Here is a 22185-nt window from a genome sequence, read left to right on the forward strand (position 1 = left end):
TATAGACTGGGAAGAGGCATTTTCTCCAATTAAACAAATCAACAAACATCCATTATGTGCCTACCATGTGTCAGGAATTTTACTAGTCCCTCAGGCAACAAAGACAAAAATGAATAATTTCTTAGACTTACAAAGCTTTTATTTTTGTTCCTCTATTAGGTTTACTCTTTGATTCAATATTTTGATTTGAACTAATGTATCCTGTGGATGGTAATGATTTGTCCATATTTTTGTGAACTTGTGAAATATGTTTTTTTAGTGAGCACTGAACTAAAAAGAGTTTCAAAACTGAAGATTCTTTTCTGGGGACCCATGTAGGAGGACAGGGAGCAGATGCCCAATTTATATAACTGAAATTCATTGCCATATGAATTTTAAATGAGTTACAGAAGAATTATCTAAATAAAGGCTTACTAAACTAATACATAAAATATATTCTTATGTGAATTGACAATTTCCAATGTCACCTAGGAGTCCTAATGTCTTGCCTTCCTCTCTATGCCTGAACCTGTTAATATGTGTTATCGCTCCCTATTAGAAAGCAAGCTCCTTGAAGTTAGAGATTATTTCTTGTTTTAGTATCCCTAATACTTGGCACAATGTTTGCTGCATAATAATTATTTAATAAATTATTTTTTAAAATTCATATGTCCTCAAATGGTCAGTATCATATGAGAGGATGCTTAACGACTTAGAAAATTTATTTTTATTTATTTGTGTGTGTGTGTGTGTGTGTGTGTGTGTGTGAGGGGGCAATGAGGGTTAAGTGACTTACCCAGGGTCACACAGCTGGTAAGTGTCAAGTGTCTTGAGGTCACATTTGAACTCTTAAATCCAGGGTGGGTGTTTTATCCACTGTGTTGCCCAGTTGCCCCAATTCTTTTTTTTTTTTAATGTAAAATATTAAGGCTGGCTCTACACACCAGATCAAATGACCTATTGAATTTCATAATTATAGCTAAATTAATTAGATTTCTAAGTGCTCATTATGAATTAATAAATAAATAATTATAATTGTCATGGTAACATGATAGGTAACAGATCATTATTAATTCTTTAGTTATACATTAAACCTGATGAGCTGCTTTGTTATTAATTCAGCAAGTACATAAATCTATAGGGGTTCCTCAAGACACTGTGAGCTATAACATAGTAAGAATGTTGATCTTGAAAAGAAAAGTTATATAGGAGAAACATATAATTAGTATTTTAAATATTTATCAGTTTTTTCCCCCCCTCCCTACAAAAATTAGGATCTTCATCCAGATCCCTGGAGTTCTTCCAGAAAGATTAAAATGGAGAGTTAAATGGTTTTGTAATATCCATGGTTGATTTATTAAAGACAAATTGTATCAAATTAGCTAAAGTAATTGCCTGTATTGAATTTAAGGCAGTCTATTTCTTAGAAACAAGTTACAATAAACTCCAGTTTAACCAAGATGATCAAATATTCTTTTTATTTTCAGTGATTTGCAAAATGAGAGTTAATACACATATGTAATCCCTGTCCAATTTGGAAAATATGAATACTTTCCAAAGAATGTAAATAAAATAAAATACATAAAAAGCTATAGTGATGCAAAACATAATTTTTTACTTTATTAATTTGAAAAGAAAAACATTTTAAGATGGTACATTACCTCAAACACATCATTATAATTTCATCAGTTAGGGGTGGAGCCAAAATGGCAGAGGAGAGGCAGCGAGCTCTCAAAATCATGACATGATTGCTCAAAAAAACATCCAAATAATGTCATAGAACAATTCCTGGAGGAGAAAAACCCACAGAGGAATGTGTTGAAATCATCTTCTAACCAAGGACAGTTTGGAAAATCAGAAGGAGGGAGCTGCTTTGCTGAGACAGGAGTGGAGCCCAACACCACAGTCACCGTGACACAGATCCAGTCACAGGAAGGCCTCACCAAAGAAAGGGACCCCCCTGCCCCAAACCTCCGGGCCTCTGAGTCAGCTACAGTGCCAGTGTCATCTGGAACTAAACTCACTGTCTGGTGAGAGGGCTGAGCCCTTGCCAGGGGGGAGATTACAGGGATCTATGCTGGTGCTGAGGCAGAACTTAGGTTTTTCACCCCTGCTGGGAACCAAGGCTTGAGCAGCAGTGGCCCAGGTTGGGGAAGGGCATAGGCTCATCAGAGCTGACAACCACAACACACAAAGGTGGTTGATTAGTAAGTTGGTCTGGGGTCATCTATGGACCAGGGAACAGGACAGGTGAGTAAAGAACCTGCTCTTCTTTAAATCATACCACCTGGGACCTTCTGAAGCTTGGGATAGAGCAGCCTGGAAACAGTTACCCACTTTAAGGAGCTAAAAGTCAAGTAAAAGAAAAGCAAGATGAGCATACAGAGGAAGTTGAGGACCAAAGAAAGTTTCTTTAGTTACAAGGAAGATTGAGATCCACCCTCAGAGGAAGATGTCAATGTTAGGGCCCCTATATCTAAAGCTTCCAAGAAAAATATGAATTGGTCTCTGACCATAGAGGTGCTTAAAAATGACTTTGAAGATAAAGTTAGAGAGGTAGAGGAAAAAATGGAAAGAGAAATGAGGGTGATGCAGGAAAGACATGAGAAAAAAGTCAACAGTATGAAAATACAAATTGGCCAAATGGAAAAGGCCATACAAAAGTTCTCTTATGAAAATAATTGCCTAATAATTAAGATTGAACAAATGGAAGCTAGTAAGTTTCTGAGAAACCAAGACACAATAAAACAAATCCAAATGAATAAAAAAACAGAGGGCGATGTGAAATATCTTCTGGGAAAAAAACTGCTGACCTGGAAAATAGAGCCAGGAGAGGTAATTTGTAAATTATTGGACTACCTGAAAACCAAGATCAAGGAAAGAGCTCAGCATCATCTTCCAAGAAATTGTCAGGGGAAATTGTCCTGACATTCTAGAAGCAGAAGGTAAAATAGAAATTGAAAGAATCCACTGATCACCTGCTGAAAGAGATCCCAAAAGGAAAATTCCTAGAAATATTATAGCCAAATTCCAGAGCTCTCAGGTCAAGGAGAGAATATCTCAAGCTGCCAAAAAGAAAGAATTCAAGTACTGTGGAACACCAGTCAGGATAGCACAAAATCTAGCAGCTTCTACATTAAAGGACCTGAGGGCATGGAATATTATATTCCAAAGGGCAAAGGAATTGGGATTACATTCAAGAATGACATATCCAGCAAAACTGTGCAAATATTTTTGAGGAAAAAATGGGACTTCAATGAAAAAGAGGACTTTCAGGTATTCATGATGAAAAGACCTGACCCGAATGACAAATTTGACTTTCAAATACAAGACCCTAGAGAATCAAAAAAAAAAAAATTGGAATTGGAGAACATACTTGGGGTTGTGCAGTGGGTGACTGTCTTGTGGCTGAGGCCAGGTTTTGGCTGAGATCCCTCTGGGTCTAGGGTGGATGCTTTGTCCACTGTGTTACCTAGCTGCTCCATTATGACATCTTTAGGGTTAAATTGAGGGGTATGGGGAATGTACTGAAGGAGGGGAAGGAGCAGAGGTAGTATGAGGTGAAATCCCACATGAAAGAAACAGGAAATTGCTTATGGAGTGGGGGAAGAGATAGAGGAGGAGCAGGGCAGTTAATGAATTTTACACTCATCAGAATAGCCTTAATCTCATCAGAGTTGCCTCAAGGAGCGATAAACACACACCCAATTGGGTGGAATAATCTATTCAATCTGGACAGTAAATGAGCCTAACAGTCATCAGAATTGGCTGAAAAGACCTCAAACTTATCAGAATTGGCTCAAGGAAGGAATAACATACAAACTCAATTGGGTGGAGTAATCTATCTAATCCTGTAGGAAAATAAGAGGGGAAGGGGGGTAAAGAGAGAGGGACAAAAGAAGGGAGGGCAGATTAGGGGAGGGGGCAGACAGAAGAAAATCCCTTTTGAAGAGGGATATGGTGAAAGAAGATAGATATGGAGTAAATAAATATCATTGGGAAGGGAACAGGATGGAGGGAAACAGTTAACAATAGTAATCATGAAAAAGAAAAGGGGGAAAATTGTATAAAAATTATTTATAGCAACTCTTTGTGGTGGCTAAGAATTGGGAATCAAGGGAATTTCCATCAATTGAGGAATGATGGAAGAAGCTGTGGTATATGATTGTAGTGGAATGGTATTGTGCTGCAGGAAGTGAAAACTAGGATGATCCCAGAAAAACCTGGAAAGACTCATATGAACTGATGTATAGTGAAGTGAGCAAAACTGGGAGGACATTGTGCATGGTGACAGCAATATTGTTCTATGAGCAATTGTGCATTACTCAACTACTTTCAACAATACAATGATCCAAGATAATCCCAAGGGTCTAATAACAAAGTATACTATCCACTCCTAAAGAAAGAACTGATAAAAAGAGCACTTGTGGATTGTACATATATAACCTGGCTGCTGTCCTGTGGAGGGGAGAGGAAAGAGAGGGAGGGAGAAAAATTTGGAACTCTAAATCTTATGATAATTTATGTTGAAAACTACCTTTACATGTAACTAGAAAAAATAAATGTTTGTTGCCAAAAAAACCCCACAAAAAACAAAAAGAAACAAATTTCATTAGTTATCATTGGACAATGTTGTAGTTATAGAAGCTATAGTTGGTCATGCACAATTTATATAGAATCTGCAAAATAACCCAAATATTTCCTGCATTTAATTGATAACTGATATTGCTTTTCTAGATTGTTTTTTTAATCTACTAGATGTTAGTATTATATTAGTGTCTGCATATGCCTAGGGCTCATGGAATACCACTATTTCAACAGAATTAAAATTATTTTCTTCAGTGGGCAATAGAGAGGTGAATGCACACCTTCTTAGGTTTGCAACAAAGAAAAGGTAAGGAACAACTAATGTAAGTAATGTCATCAGAGAAATTTAGTATTGGAAAATTTGAATTTGTCATAATGGGATAGTGGGGGATAAAAAAGGAATTGCTCATGTACCATAGAAAAGTCAAGAGAAAATAAGGACGGGTTCTTGAACATTGGGTACATCATCCCTCCTGCCCAACACACACTCATACACACGTAACAACACATTCATGCACATAATGTATGACAATTGTACTGTATAGCATGGGCAGAATATCTATGTTTATCCTGTACTGTTTATCATTTTAAAAACATGACTTGGATAAAAAGTCATAAATGTGCAAGGCCAAGAAGCTGAAGTATCAGGAAATACATTGAGATGTCCCTATCTCCCACTCTCCCTGAAAAAAGCCTCATGCAAATAAGCCTAGTTTCTAAGATAAATAAAGAGCTGAGTCAAATTTATAAAAAAAATTAAGAGACAGGCTCTAGTTTTCAAATGTTCAAATATTATGAACAGGTAATTTTTAGAGGAAGACATTCAATCTGTGAATCCCAATATGGAAAAAAATTTCTAGATCACCAAAACTAAAATTCTTTCTCTGAATGGACAGAGTTTTGTAGCTGCTGCATAGGGGCTGAATCCAGTAGCATGAAATTCCAAAAGGGACAAGTCCATAGCCTGGTTACTCAAAGCCAGACTCAGGAACTTGTAAAACTCACACCAGAAATAGACAGTTTCCAGATTTTGCCTTGGATCATATTGCTTTCAAATAACAAAATGCTTATAGGGCTCCTGCCTAAACTCTCTTTGACATACTAGAATAATACAATATTCAATATCCCAAGAAATAAGATTAGAATCAGGCCAAACATTCTTTCCAGAAGATGCAGAGGTTAGACTGAATACAAAGTGCAAACTAAGAAGTAGGTTGGAGGAATTAACAAAGAAAAACAAAAACAAAATACCACTGTAAGGATCTGCTATGGTAACAATGATGTCCACGATACAAACCCAGAAGAAGAGAAAGGCTTCAAACATGCACAATTAAAGCTTCAAAGAAAAGTATAACTTGGGCAAAAATTCAACTAGAATTCCTGAAGGAAATGAAGCAAGATTTAAAAAGTGATTTTTAACATTTTTTTTAATAAAGAAAATGAGAAAGATAAAGGGACAACAGAATTAGATATCAAGACAATGAAATTAGACTTCTAGATTAAAAAGATATTGGAAATAAAATGAGAATTATGGAAAAATTAGAAAGGGAATTAACAGCTTAGCATAAGAGATATAAAACCTTGCCAAAGCAATAAACTCCCCAAATATCCATGCTACACTCAGAGATATTAAAATAAAAGACTGAAAAAAGTAGTAAATGTAAAGTATTTCATAGCAAAAACTAACTGACTTAGGAAATAGATCTAGAAGGGAAAAAAATAATTGTTGGACTACTAGAAAGGAATGATTAAAAACAGAGCCTAGGTATCATCTTTTTTAAAAATAATATTTATTTTCCCCAATTACATGTAAAAGCAATTTTTCACATTCATTTTTTTTTTAAAATTGAGTTCCAAATTTTCTCTCTCATTACTTCCCCTCCCATTTCTCTGAGACAGTAATTTGACAAAGATTATAATGCAAACCCATACAATATATATTTCCATATTTGTCATGTAAAAGAACAAAACAAAAGAAAACATAAAAAACCTCACAAAAATAAAGTGAAAAATGGTATTCTTCAACTACATATCATATTTCAAGCAATCATAAAACTGTCTAGACCTCTTATAACCAAAAGGCAAAATAGAAATGGAATCTACAAATTAGCTTCTGAAAGAAATCTCAAAATGAAAATTCCTTGGGGACGTTATAGTATATATGTGTATATATATATATATATGTATAGTATATATGTATATACATAGTATAGTATGAATCCAGCACTTACAGGTCAAAGAAAAAATATAAACTAGAAAGAATTCAAGTACAATTGAGCCATAGTTAGCATCACACATGATTTAGTAGTCACCGATATATAAATATAAATAATATATTTGTGTGTATACATGTGTATGATATGTACATATTTACAAACATATCAACAACTGCCACAACAAAAGTGAGCTTAAAAAATACAATATTCCAGAAGTCAAACCAACAATAACTTATTTAACAAAACTTAATATAATCATACAGAGGGAAAAATAATATATAATGAAATAGGGGATTTCCAGAAAAACCTAATGAAAAGATAAGAGCTATGTAGAAAAACTTCAAAGATACAATACAGGAATTGAAAATCACATAAGGTAAACATTAATGAACTATCACAGAATAAATAAAGATAAACTGCTTTCATTCTAATATATAGAGCTGATACATGTCCCCTTTGAGCCCTATTATCATTGGTAATAATAGAAGTTATCTAATTGACCAAGGCCCAGGAGTGGTTCTATTATGTCTTGATGGCCTTAAAAGAATGAAAAGAGGGGAAAAGAGAAATGCATTAGAGGGAAACGGGAGAGGAAGATTAAGAAAAAATTATCTCAAATAATCAAGGTAAGCAAGCAGAAGTCTATACAAATGAGGAAGGGGTGCTGAGAGTAGATGCTTTTTAAGCCTAATTCTCAATTGAACTACTCAAAGGAGGGAAGAACACATACTGAATATATATTTCACTCAACATGAAAATAGGTAAAGAGAAGGGATAATTGAAGAGAAGAGATTAAGGGATGGATTAATTTTTAAAAGAAAAAAACAAAACAGCTCTAATATTGTATAAAAATAATGATAACTTTTCAGTAGATTAAAAAAGTGAAAATCTAAGGAGTGCTCATCAATTATGTAGTAGCTAAGAAAATTATTGCATATAAATATAATAATGCAATCTTGTAGCAGAATGAATAGAATTCACAAAGATTCAAGTTTAGGTTAACTTTAAGGAAAAACAAATCCTAAACTTTTCCATTATCCCACAGTATAATTAACTTGCTCCATAAGTTGGAGAAAGAAAAAAGATGGTTGAACAGTTTTGGGTGTATACTACTTTTCTCAGGTAGGGGTTTTTCTATAGTGAAGTTGAAGGTCTTTTTAACTCAGAAATTGTGTAATTCTGCATTCATTAAGATGATAATAATAAAACTGAGATGTTTTGTTACTGTTATAATTTAGTGTGCATTTCTATTGGTACCAAGAAAATGGAACAAATTAATTATCATTCATCTATCTTCTCTATCATTTACAACAATGAAGAAGCCAAAATGACAAACCACCAAAATTAATGAACATCAAAGCATCAGAAAATAATAGCAACTTCCAACTCAAAGAGAAGGAAAATAAACTATTAAATATCTTTATTCCTTGATATATATCCAATCTTCAGTATTTTTTGTTAATAAGTTTTTGTGCTTTGATCTTGCTTTATTCTTAGACCCGTCTGCAGTTCTGCTAATGAACAGGTGCTATTTCCAGTGACAGTCATGTCAAATTGACATTGGCACCTCTGAAATCAGTGGTTTCTGGAAGTTTCATATGCTTGGTTTCACCCTTCAGTTTTGATAAGAGGCCCTCATATCTATATGACCTCTCAGAATCCCAGTTCTGCCTCTAAAAATCCTCATCTTCCTTCAAGGCTAACATAGGATAGCATAGTGGAAATCATTTCTAATCCTCTTATTTGGAAATGTTCTTCAGATTATTTTGTACTGATCTCTACAAATGTTACACTCTCCTCTCTCACTGTAGAATGTAAACTGCTTAGAGGTAGACAGTATTTCAATTTGTCTTTGTGTTCCCACTATCAAGCTTCAGTGCCTTACGTATATCAGGCACTTAATTCTTGTTAAATTGAACTGAAGTACTTTGCAATATGTTTTTCTAAATGCTCAATATTTCCTTTACATGTTGCCTAATTGATCTCAAAGACATAAAATTGAGTAGTAGAAAGACATGCAGTCTTGGAACCAGGAAGTCTTCAAGTTTCACCACTAACATATACTTTCTGTGTGATCCTGGTAAATTCACTTAACCCTTCAGTCCTTGACGCAAATCTTGAATGGTAAAATTGCATAAAACTTTCCAACATAGGTAGAGGCAGATTATTCTTCCAGGCAGTTCCTTGTACCCATGAAATCACAGGTGTATTTCCTCCCTTAAGGCTCTCAGTTTCTAGTACTGGAACCATTCTAATTTTCATGGCTAGACTTGAATCTATACATGTAAACAAATCAGCTCACTATGAAATTGGTAAAGAATAAGAAGAAATATAAGTTGACTGAGATATCATTAGTATTTAGCTGAGAAAGTAAAGGGAATTGGAGAGGGGTGGAGGAAAAGAAATAAAGTTAATTGAAAGATAATTGACTCATTAGTTTACCCAAATAAATTTTTCTAGGGTGAGGTAAAACTGTCAGCCTGGAGAGATAACATGGTTTATGGCAAACAGTGAAGTAGCATGGATTTAGGAGCTGTTTATTTTAAACACTATGGCATATTAGAATCATTCTTTTTTTTCCCTCTCAAAATTTTACATTTCTAGGAATGGGTATTTGGAAAATTCCACTGTATTACCACTTACTTTTTTTTGGTGGTGGGGGGCAATGACGGTTAAATGACTTGCCCAATGTCACACAGCTAGTAAGTGTCAAGGGTCTGAGGCCGGATTTGAACTCAGGTCCTCCTGAATCCAGGGCCAATACTTTATCCACTGCAGCACCTAGCTGCCCTTATTACCACTTACTTTTTAAGGAGGTAGACATTTCAGTAGGAAATACACTAATATTTCTCCATGTAAATTAAATGAATACAAGAAATCAGGTGTATTACAAGCAGTCAATCTCATCAGTGAATTTCGTTGCTTTTAAAATATAGAAAAAAGAAACCTACAAAAGAAAAAAAAAGTTTTTTTTCCAAAGTTGTTCTACATAGATCATTGTTTTTTCCACTATCTTTATTCTTTGTTCCTCTTACCACTGATTGAACTGTGTTGAGGATTGAGAAATCATTGATGGTCTAAACCTTGGCACCTTCCATAATTGTTTCAAATGGCAAGTACTTTACTGAAGGTGCCAGTGAAGAAAGCAAAGACAGTTTGAATGAACCCATGACTATTTCCTGATTGTATTCACTAAATATTTTTGTTTGTTTGTTTGTTTGTTTTTTCTTTTTGTTTCCAGGTCACCCTTCCCCCAGCTCTTGCTCTATACAGGGATTAAGTGTAGAGGAGCTCTAGAGGGAGATTAGAGGCTTGCAAAAGACCACCCAAATTACTTCAATCTCTCATTATTCAATGCTTAGCAATGGTCACTAGATTACTATGCTCTCTCTATATTTTTAATAGATTCATTAGTGATGAAAATTTTTTATAAAACATCTACTGCAGCTGTCTTTAAACAAAGCATAACCAAGTCCAGTAATTGTCTTTCTTATTAAAAAGTAAACAAACAAAAACAACAGTTATTTTACAGCTCACTTATTAACATTCCTAAATCAAAGATAATCCTACATGCTCCGAGATAGACCTGGATTTATAATTTCTGTATCACTACACTATCAATTACCTCTTCTCTGTTCCTTCTGCTCTACTTGATCTTTCCTTATACCATTCCTCTCTTCTACTTGAGCTGTAATAATGTTTTCTTGTCTATTATTAAAAAAAAAAAACCTGCTCAGATGAGCCTTCAAGGGACAGGAAATTCTATCCTCCTTGTCCTACAACCAGCCATTGTGGTTTGTGGGATGGGTTCAATCCTAGGGTACTTGGTTTCCAGTATGCAAAGATACTCTATATTTTCCCCATACTCATTAGTACATTCACAGATCCCCACCCCACCTTCTCAGGGATGAAGTGAATTCTGATGGCATTTCTAGTTGTGAGTGAGATTTTGCCAACCCTTAGAGACAAGTGAATTAACTATGGCAATAAACAGTTTAAAGACTACAAAACTGTGATTTCACTTATCTATGCATTCATTAACTAGTTTAAGTAAATAATAATGAAGGAAGTAAGACAGATACTGGTAGAGCAAATTCCAATGCCATATAACCATCAAGTCCAGAAAGTATGTAACTGACATTCATCTATTCCTCTAGCAGCCATATGGCTCCACCTCAGCGGTCAGTAACTAAGTGTTCAGCAACCCACGTTGGTCAAATTTAGCAACTAAGGTGGCATTTGTTTAAGTGGAAAAGGAATCCAAGGGGCTGGCAAGTTCTGATGACAAACTTATGTACATGTACCACTTGGGGTTTATTCTATTGTGGGAAGAATTTGTCTATAAATAGTATGGTATAAATACCTTTAAGCCCTGGTAGAGTATAAATGCCATCTCCTGGCTCTGCTCAAGGTCTTTGGGTTTTATAACTGAGACCGGATCAATAAACCTATTATCTATGGCTTCAAGACTTTGCTGTTTCTTTTCTTTGTCAGACTTATACATTTTCTCAACATAGTCTATAGGGATATCCTACAGATATGCCAGTTTATTGTTTATAAATTACATTCTCATTTGGGGTTATTCCCCTTGTCTGGGGGAAAAAAACAAAAACAAAACAAACAAAAACATGGTTTTCTTAATATTTTCTTTTTTACCTAAATTTCATTTTTCCTTCAAAGTTGCCAGACCTGATCCTTCCTTATAGAGTCATAGATCTTCAATGATGTCTCTGATGTCCTAGCCCTTAATGATGGCCCTTCTCTGATATTGTATGCAGTATAAGTGTTTATATATGGCAAATAATTGTGCATACCACTTATTTGCCACACTTATTGTGTGAGTATACATCAAAGATATTGAAAGACTCAGATAATGATAGGAAGCACCTTGATAATTTTAGAGCATTCTATACATGCTATTTTTTGTTGTTATCATTATTTTTATTGTTGTTGTTGTTGTTGTTATTATTATCCCTCCAATTACCAGATCTCTAGCACAATGATGATTTCATTCCCTGAGCCTTCTACTGCACTCTGCCTGAGCTTAAGCAATAATAGTAGAATAGTACAAGGATGAGCTGGTAAATGTTTAGGGCTCATATGTACTTTAAAAATTAATCTGCATTATTAACACTTCTTTAAGTCTAAACAAATCTAGTCCTTATTTTCAGAGATGGCATATTTCTGATTCGTAAATGTTCACATTGAAAATTTCAAAATCTCTCTGGTTAATCTATCTCCAGCACATCCTTGGATGCTATATCATCCATATAATGTAAGCTCCCTGAGGGTAGAGACAATTTTATTTTTGTCTTTGTTTCCCTAAACCTATTAAACTGCTTAGCACATAATTAGAGTATAATAAACACTTGCTGATTGACTGATTAAATAAATATTTGTTAAACTGAATTGAACCACTTCATATTTTTATATGTTCTATCTCCCTCAAGTATGTATGTGTGTATATATATATATATATATGCACAAACGCATATTCATACACACACACACACACACACACACATACATATATATATATATATATATATATATATATACACACATTTACCTATGCATACATACATACATACTATGGTAAAAATTATTTGTGGTAAAGATTAATATTCCCATTTTTAGTTAACTCATTTGGGAGGGGCCACACCAGACCCATCCTGAGGTTATGAAGTCAGCTTTTGAAGGACCTCCTCTTTTGGGGGAGGGGAGATTGAACTCTCCCGGAAGGGAGGCCGGCTACTTTTGGTACATGAGCTCACTCTCAGTCTTTTGGTCCTGGCCCTTGTGGTGGCATGTGCTGGTTCTCTGTCTGGTGGGCTGTTCAGGTTTGGGTGAGTTAATGACAGAAAACCCTAAATTCCTTTGAACTAGGTTAATTGGAAATCAGTCTGGGGTTGCATAGGTTAAGTTTAGAGTTAATAATATTCATCTGTATTTCCATTTTCCTATTTCTTTATCTTTGATTTTTTATTAGTTTCACCTTTGTTGTTTAATTAATTCCGAAGTAATAAAATCTGATCCTTTTGTGAACTAAAGCTTAGAGGCTCCTTTCTTATTGGCCTGGGAGAAATATTTAAAAAGGGTAGTTTGGGGGGGCAGTTAGGTGGTGCAGTGGATAAAGCACCGGCCCTGGATTCAGGAGTACCTGAGTTCAAATCCGACCTCAGACACTTGACACTTACTAGCTGTGTGACCCTGGGCAAGTCACTTAAACCCCTTTGTCCTGCAAAAAAACAAAAAACAAAAACCAAATAAAATAAAAAGGGTAGTTCAGAGGGGAGGTTTAAACCTAAAAGGTCCCTCATATTTCTGGGACCCCAATATTACTTCAAGTCATCCAAATAACACTCCGTGTATCAAATTTTAGCCCTCACAATACACATATCCCTACCTTGAACACTGTAACCTCATTTACAGTATGCACTCAATATTTAGTGTTATTATTGCTGCTGTTACTCCCTTCTTTGGTTCCGTCTAACTCATCCAAGTTAGACTCTCCAGGCCCATTTCCATCACTGAATAATTCAGGTAGTGGTTACAAAGTTTTTATTCCTATCATCTGTATTGGCATGGTTAACTAAAACACAGTCTCTTTATTCTACTTCTCAATGGTCTTTACAATCTTGAAGACTTTCCTAAATTCAAACAAAAATATATTCTTCTTTCCATACAACATTCTAATTTCTTTGAACCTTTACTTGATATAAGGATTTGATAAGCTGTATCCACCATTTCTCTGTCTTTCCATCTCTGTCTCTCTCTTTCTCTGTCCCTCTCCTCTTTGTCTGACACACACACCGCACACTTTTTGGAGAATTCTTGCAGTAATTTTAATGGAAGTACTTTCATTCCTTGTGATGTGATAATACATCCAATGTCATGATTCAAAATCCTTTAAAATACAGGAATCTAACATAATAGAAAGAGAAAAGAAAAGCATGAGAAATGTGTTTTAGTTTTAATCCTGCCACCATGCAATTAGTGACTTTGGGTCTAGGTTCTCAAACTTTGATAAGGTGGCATTGAAAGTGACTCAGGTTTACTGATGCTGAACCTGGCTCTGACATTTATTAGCTATATGAGTGTGGGTAAGCTGAGTAACCACACTTAGTCTCAGTTTTCTTTTCCATAAAATGGGGGAAATAAAATATTCAAAATTTACCTTCCAGGATTTTTGTGAGAAAATCATTGTTTAAATGTAAGTTATTATTTTTTTCTAAAATGAGGATTTTAAAATGTGATGACCTTTTAGGTATCATTCTACTCTCCCATGTACTTAACTATATTCTAATTTGCTCAGCTGTTTCATAATACCTTGATGGGGGTAAAAAAACAAAAACAAAAACCCAACTACCATGCAATTCATTCATCTTCTTGAAAACATTTTTTTTACATTCATTTCAGTTGTAAATTCATCATCAGAATGATAGGTTATAGTTTATTCCTTGTATTTAATCCCCAAATTTTCCATTGGGACAGCAAGGTAAGGTGGAGAGAGTTCTGGTCCTGGAGTTAGGAAGACCATAGATCAAAATCTGCCTCAGAATTTTACTAGTTATGTGACCCTGAACAAGTAACTTAACCCTCTTGGCCTCAGTTACCTTATCTGTAAAATGAGCTGGAGAAGGAAATGGCAAACCACTCTACTATCTTTGACAAGAAAACCTCAAATGGGGTCACAAAAAGTCTAATATGATTGAAAAACTGACTGAACAACAACGCTTCCAATTGTCAGTCATTGAGAATTTAGTGAACACTATTGGTGCTTTACTAAGCACTAGCATTCAAAGAAATGGCCAAATCACTTCTACTGCTCAAGGAGGTAATCCTCTGATGAGGGAGATAAAGTGTAAAGAAAGAATTCAAATAAATGTATAAAGTCAAAAGACAATAACCTTATAGTAGATTAAATCAATCAATAATCAATCAACAAATATTTAAATTCAATACCCACTATGTGCCAGCCTTTATCCAGCTTGAAACCCTCTGCCCATTTACCATTAGCTGTTGTTTTCTTAGTGAAGATTATTGATATATTTTAAAGAGCTTTGCTATCTTTATAGTATTATAGAATTTAGAGTTGATAGGTACCTTGAAATTGAGTCCAAACCCTCAATTTAGAAATACTTTACCTTTCTAGACCTCCAGTTCCTTGCTTGAGAAATGACCTCAAAGAAAAAGAAGAGGCCTGTGTTTAATAAACATACAATCAGCTCCAATTCACTTTACCTTCCTTGTCCAAGGGCAGGATGTTTGAGCTGCCTCTTCTCCATTAACATATATACTCTTCAAACTGTATTAACTTTTGATGACTTTTCCCCTTCAAGGTTGTCTGCAATGCTCATTTTCACTGAATTTCTCACATATAAGAGTGTTTCTTGATGAGAAATGAAGAGACTCAAAGTCTGATATTCCCCTGTCTCTTGATTTCTATTCATAACACCCTTTCCATTAAAGAAAGAGTGGCATAATGGAATGAATATTGGATAAGGGATAGAGAATAGACCTTTGGTTTTATCAGCATAAAGTAACTCCCTGGATTAGTAAATTTACAGCTTTCTATGCTGGTATAAGCCTATCAAAAAACATCAAGACATATATTGTAAACTTCCTAACTATCAGTAAATATAAACAAAGAATCATCTAAGATAAAGGACATAATCTAAGACTTCTCTTGCTCTCTTTCTCTCTCTTCAAAATTACATTGTATATGTTTGATGTTTTTCTCTTAAGTAAATGCAGTATTTCTGTTAATTCAACATAAGTTCCTTGAAGGCAGAGGCTGTTTTATTTCTGGCCTCATATCCTCAGATTCTAGCTCAGCTTCTGCTATACTGTTGGAAATGAATGTTTGTCAATTGATTGACATCATTTTTTTAATCATTTATATACATAGAAACAAATGACTTAGCAGAAAAAAATCCTAACAAGAAATGTATCATGTGTACCAAGACTTATTTTGTCTTTCTTTTCTTCTTTTATGTATTTTGTGGTTCAGTTGTTCAATAGTGTCTGACTCTTTGTGACCTCATGAATTTGTCCATGGGGTTCTCTTAGCAAAGATATTAGAGTGGTTTGTCATTTCCTTTTCCATTTGCCATTTATAGTTGTATTCAATATATACAGTTCTACTTTTATTAATCTTTCTCTGTATCACTTCAAATAAGTCTCTCCGTATTTCCTATTTCCCATTTTATAGCATCCTTTTATTTTATCACATTTGTATTCCATAATTTTCTCAGCTACTCTGCTATCATTGGCCATATAATTTGTACACAACAAACACACATGTACAGCAGACATGCATATGCATGAACATGCATATTTTGTAGAGAATGTATATATGCACATATATAAATCTACATAGGCATATATGTATATCCATATAAGTAAGCAAAATAAATGAATAGTTTTGAACATCTAGGTTTTTTTTTTAATCACATAGACTTTTTTCTTCACATGTTATTTATAGCATGAGACCTTACTAGAGGAAATACTGGGTCATTTTCTATATTTACTTGTAATGGAAAAAAATTGTAATCAACATACACATACATGTATGTGTGTGTATATATGTGTTTGTGTATGTATTCAATAATTGAAGAAGAGCTCAATAAATAATGATAAAGCAATGTTATAGAAACACATGATGCTATAAAAATGAAAATAAATATAAGGAACTATAAAAAGAGCTATATGAAATGATGTCAAACAAGATGAACAGAATCAGAAGAGAATATTGAATATGACTACATTTATAAAAAAAGAATACCAAAATCTAAAAATAACTAAAAAGGAGGGAATGAAAACAAAGTGGTGGGCAAGTTTATCCATACAAAAATATGACTGATTGTACAAAATTATAAATTGATTTCATTATTCAAAAACAGTGTTGCAGTTGGAGGCATAGGACCCAGACTAAAATCCCAGCACTTCAGCTTGTTATATGGACCTTAGAACAATCTTTTAGCCACTTTGGGCCTGAGTTTCATTCTCTGTAAAATGAGGAGGTAGCACTAGATGGCCTATGTAGTAATTTTTAGTTCAGTTTAGTAATTCTAGAATAAATATTGTGCATTTTTCTGTAGCTATACAACTGTTAGATTTGCATTTTATTCAAGGCTTTTGTTGGCAACATATAAGACCAAATGACTAGAGTTAGGATGGAAATCAGCAGAAATCTAGTCTTACCCCTAATTTTAAAAATGAGGAAACTGAGGTCCAGGAACATGAAGGAAATTTACTACTCTTATATAAGTTTTTGTTTGCCTTTCATTCTTGAAGAGGACCATGACATTGGGATAATGTCGTAACTTGTACTGAATTAGTTTTAAGTGCTATGTAAGGTCACCAATCTCACTCTCTCCTCCAGAGACATCTGGGTCCAGTTGCAAGATATTTATCAGGATGACTGGATATGACCCTGGATGTTTAAGGCAATCAGGGTTAAGTGACTTGCCCAGAGTCACATAGCTAGTAAGTGTCTGAAGTGAGATTTGAACTCAGGTCCTCTTAACTCCAGGGCCACTATCCACTATGCCACCTAGGTGTCCAAGTTATTTACATAAGTAGTAATAAATCAGAGGAGCGATTTGAACCCAGATACCATGGATCAATGGCTATTTTATTGTGTATGTGCTCATGCGCATGCATCCACATCTATAAACCATATTCTTTCCCTCTCCTTACTTTCAGACTATAGTTTCTCTGCATATTTTGTTTTCTCCTATTGGAATGTAAACTCCTTGATGGTAGGGATACATTCCTTTATTTTTTTAATCTCCAGCACTTAACAGTATTTGGCAATATTAAATTTAATAAATGTCTTTTCATTTATCTATATATTCATCTATCTATCCATTCACTCATAACAATGAAACTTACATGAATGAAATTTTCCAATATGTGTGGGAGAACTCACATTGAAGATATCATTAATTTGTTGAAGTATTAAAGAAATTATTCTCAATATCCAATAATACACATGATCTTAAAGACAGATGACTACTTAAATGAAGTATTACTGCCACCAATAGACAAAATGTCAAAATTGCCAGTTCAGTTACTGTAAATTCAGTGGTGATGACATTTCATGCATTGCTAGAACTTTTTAGCTTGTTACTTTTTGGAATTTTCTAATGGATTGGTTAGAAAACAATTAGGACATTAGAATTTTTGCAAAACTGGTACCCTCCACTATACTCTATCTTATTGATAATCCAATTACCTGAGGAATGTGATGTGATTTTCCAAAGTATCTGCACAACTTATAAATTGTACATTACAAGTATCAGAGAGGTAGATAATTATTCTATGTCTTACCTCTCTCTTAACATCTCCTGAGAAGTTGAAAAAGTGAATATACAAGTCATTAGATACAAGAACAATGATGGTCCTATATTATATTCATATTCCCTGTCAAGCCATTGAGTTGTATCACTAAATGTTTTCCTTCTCAGAGAGGGCTTTCATTCTTTTGCCTGTGCAGAAACTTATCCTTATTTTCACCTGGTGTTGGTTTTTCTCTATAAGACAGATGTACTTTCTTATAAAATTTCTTTTTCTTTTTCTTTCCTTTTTTGGGGGGGGAGGGGGGTAAATGAGGGAAAAGTCACTTGCCCAGGGTCACACAGCTTGTAAGTGTCAAGTGTCTGAGCCTGAATTTGAACTCAGGTCTTCTTGAATCCAGTGCCAGTGCTTTATCCACTGAGCCACCTAGCTGCCCCCACCAGATGCACTTTCAATTTAAAGGTGTTACTTTTAAATGAACAACCAAAAACATTTTCAATGTTACTAAACCTTTGCTTTTAAACATTTTTTTTTAATTCAAGCTTGAAAATTTGATTAACAAAAATAAAGCTTTATATAATGTGATAAAATAATGGGATTTGGCAGATGCCCAGGGCCCCACCTGAGAATTGATTTAGAATTGTTTGAATTGGGTGAGACTAAGAAACTGACTGAATACCTACTTAAGGGTTATTGGATGGAGACCACACCTGACTGGCCCTGAGTGACATGTTTTCAGAGGAGGTGTACTACTGACATCAGCAAGGGACCACTCTCAACCAATCATCTTGAAGGACCTCTCCTTTAAGGAAGGGAGAGAGGAACTAGGAAGTGGAGGTTAGCACACTGCCTCTTCCTCCTTTTTTTTGAGGAACCGGTGTGGCGGGAGACAGAGAAAAGGAGGGGCCCTCTTGGTTCGTTCAGAAATTGGCTTGGTGGCAAGAGACTTCACGTGGGCTTCTAGGAAAGGAAGTTTGTTTTTTTCTCTCTGGCTATACCAAATAGATCCAAACTAGGATTATTCTATGCTATAAGGAATATATTCTCAATCTCTCTCTCTTCACTAATTTATATTTTAATAAATCCTTAAAAGCATAAACTCTTGCTGAATTTATCAGTGATTTTAGCCCACTTCCCCCAAAAAACCCTGGCCGGGGGGGGGGTGCATATTAGGACACACAATTTGGATTTTAAACAGCACAATAAGAAGCCTTTAATCCTGGTTAGTCTAATGTCACATTCAATGATAACATTGATGAGAGTAGTGTTAAAGCACTGATACTATCTCAAATGAAAGACCTGTAAGTAGGATGCCCAGAGAAGGAAAAAAAAAGTTACAACCATGTAATTTTTAGGAGAATCTGCTTAGGTTATTCTTACCTTGTTTTAATTTTTCTTTTTCTTTTTTTTTTGTTCTTCTTTATGATTTCAAAGATACTATTTTTCTATTTCATTAAGTAGGATGCCAAAACTAAAAATTATTTGTGATGTATCTTTCAAATCTTTATAATGAAAACATCAGGCATATGATGATAAAGTAAACACTTTTTTGCATATGTTCCTACTTAACATGATCTTTTACTATAGATACTTTTCTATGTAGGGTCATGATCCTTGTAGCCTTTCACTGAAAGTGTCTGAGTATTCCTGGTTAAATAATATATTAAACCCAGGTTAAGTGGGTATATTACTTCCTTTAAATTAGACAATATTTACCATCATATAAGTTAATTTTTAAAAATTTTAAGGTCATAATTATTTATTATTATTTTTTTAATTTACCAGGCTCACCTTTCTCTAGACTTCCAGTTTTTTGAAAAAATGAAAACAATGAGCATCTTAACTGCCTTCAGGTCTTTTACCATGTACAATTGATCTATTCAGACTAGCAGGTACCAATTTCAAACTGTAAGTAATATTGGTCAATTTGTTTTATTAATATCTCCTTCATGAATGAAGAAATGAATAAGGAAATACCAAAGGATTTCACCAAAGAAGCCAGGAAGTTGTTGAAGCGTCTTTTTAGACTAGGCTTCTTAGTTTAACACTTAGGTTTTACCTGCTCAGGGATAAGATGAGCAATGGCATGCTCCCAAAGAGAAAGCAGGGTTGCATCATTATTCTTGGTACATAGACTTCATGCCTATAAAGATGAATAGAGCTTCAAGTGGGCCATGAACATAAATTCTAATGTTATCAACAGACCAGGAGCCATGATGACAGCAAAGTTGCAGCTTCCCTTCACTGACCCACTAGTGACCTCATCTCTGATAATGAAGAATGAGGCTTTCCAAAAAAGATATTATGGCTCTTACTTCATATTAGCTAAGCCTTAAAACACTTCTGCCAGGGGAGATCAGCAAGTTTGCCAAATTAAGTACCACCATTAAGGCAAAGTCATACCCCTGATTTCAAATGTTAAGATTAAGTGCTTTCCTGCAGTGAAATTATTTTCCAAGGGCTTACCTTCCCAGGTAAAAGAAACAAAGGCAGTATTTAATTTAAGACATATATTCTTCGGTAGATAAATCCATGTACAAATAGCATTATAGTATTATAGTCTCCTATCCTGTTCTTGTTTAGAGGGAATTTTGATTGAGAATTCTGAGATATGGATAGACAAACTCTCTCTCTCTATAGCTTTTTATAGACATACACACATATGTATGTGTGTTAGATACATATATATGTTTATATAAATATATACATACATATATGTATATTATTTTTTTAATCAATTGGGGTTGTGACTTGCCCAGAATTCCACAGCTAGTAAGTGCATGAGGCCAAATTTTAACTCAGGTCCTCCTGACTCCAGTACTGGTGCTTTATCTGTACCAAATATCCCTCTATATATTTACACACATACATACATGCACATGTACATGCACACATACATATACATTCTGATAATTGTGTTTCTATATGCATGTATATTGTGATGTGTAAAATTAAATGCGTGGTCGCATCATTTCTGTCCCAAGTTTGGGGAAAATTAGCTGGGGTTCCTAATATAGTTGTTATAAATTAGAAGCTTTATTACCAGTTTTGGGGTATTAAGCATTTCTTAAAGTATATTAAATATTAGGAAAGAGAGTGAACATGTTTCTGAAAGTTAAGAAAAGGCCTATCTAGCTTAGAGGAAAAATAGAGCATAGCCTGTCCTCCTTCTTCCTCTAAGTCCTCTGCCACCATGAGCTCCTCAGAGTCTAACTCCCTAACTGCGCGTTGAAGAGGAGAGGCGGTCCTTACACACTGCTTCAAGTTAATTGTCTAGTATGAACCAAATCCATTGGTTCACTGGACTTGAGGGTGGTCCCCTGTTGAGAATAGAGTTCATACCCTCTGAGAACATACCCTCTTGAGGGCCAGGCAGGTGTGAATTAACTTTAAGATAGTTAATCAGCAAAGTCAGTCAATCCAATGAATCTTATTCCAATCAATCCCCTCTAGCTGGGGCATTTGGACATTCCAAAACCAATTATTTTCTCACAGTATAAAATTGGAAATTAATATAATTACAATAATTGTCCTGTCTACATGATTAGTTTTATAACAATATCAATATTGCTAGTCAAAAACTGACTTTAACCAAGTGAAATGAGTAAGCAATTTGGGTTTGTTTTCTAGTCATAAAATATAGGGGTCAGCTAGGTGGTGCAGTGCATAAAGCACTGACCCTCCGACCTCAAACACTTGACACTAACTAGCTGTGTGACCCTGGGCAAGTCACTTAACCCCCATAGCCTCACAAAAATAAATAAATAAATAAAATAAGATAAAATAAAATAAAATAAAATATAGGCAGAGATTCAGTCTTTGAGGATCCATGTTTGTCTTCAGCTTGATTCTATTTTAGTCCAAATTTTCTCTCTTAAAGAAAAAAAAGGAAAGAAAGACAAAAGAAAAGGAAGGAAGGGAGGGAGGGATAAAGGGAGGGAGGGAGGGAGGGAGTGGTTTGATTTTTCTTTACATATATTTGCATATTGTTCTCACTTACTGAAAGATCTCTTGAACAAATTAAGATAACTAAGAAATCCTAAGACAGACAGAGAGACAGAGACAGACAGAGACAGAATGAATAGAAAGAGTAAAAGGG

This window comes from Dromiciops gliroides, chromosome 1, assembly GCF_019393635.1.
Source record: "Dromiciops gliroides isolate mDroGli1 chromosome 1, mDroGli1.pri, whole genome shotgun sequence".
NCBI lineage: Eukaryota > Metazoa > Chordata > Mammalia > Microbiotheria > Microbiotheriidae > Dromiciops > Dromiciops gliroides.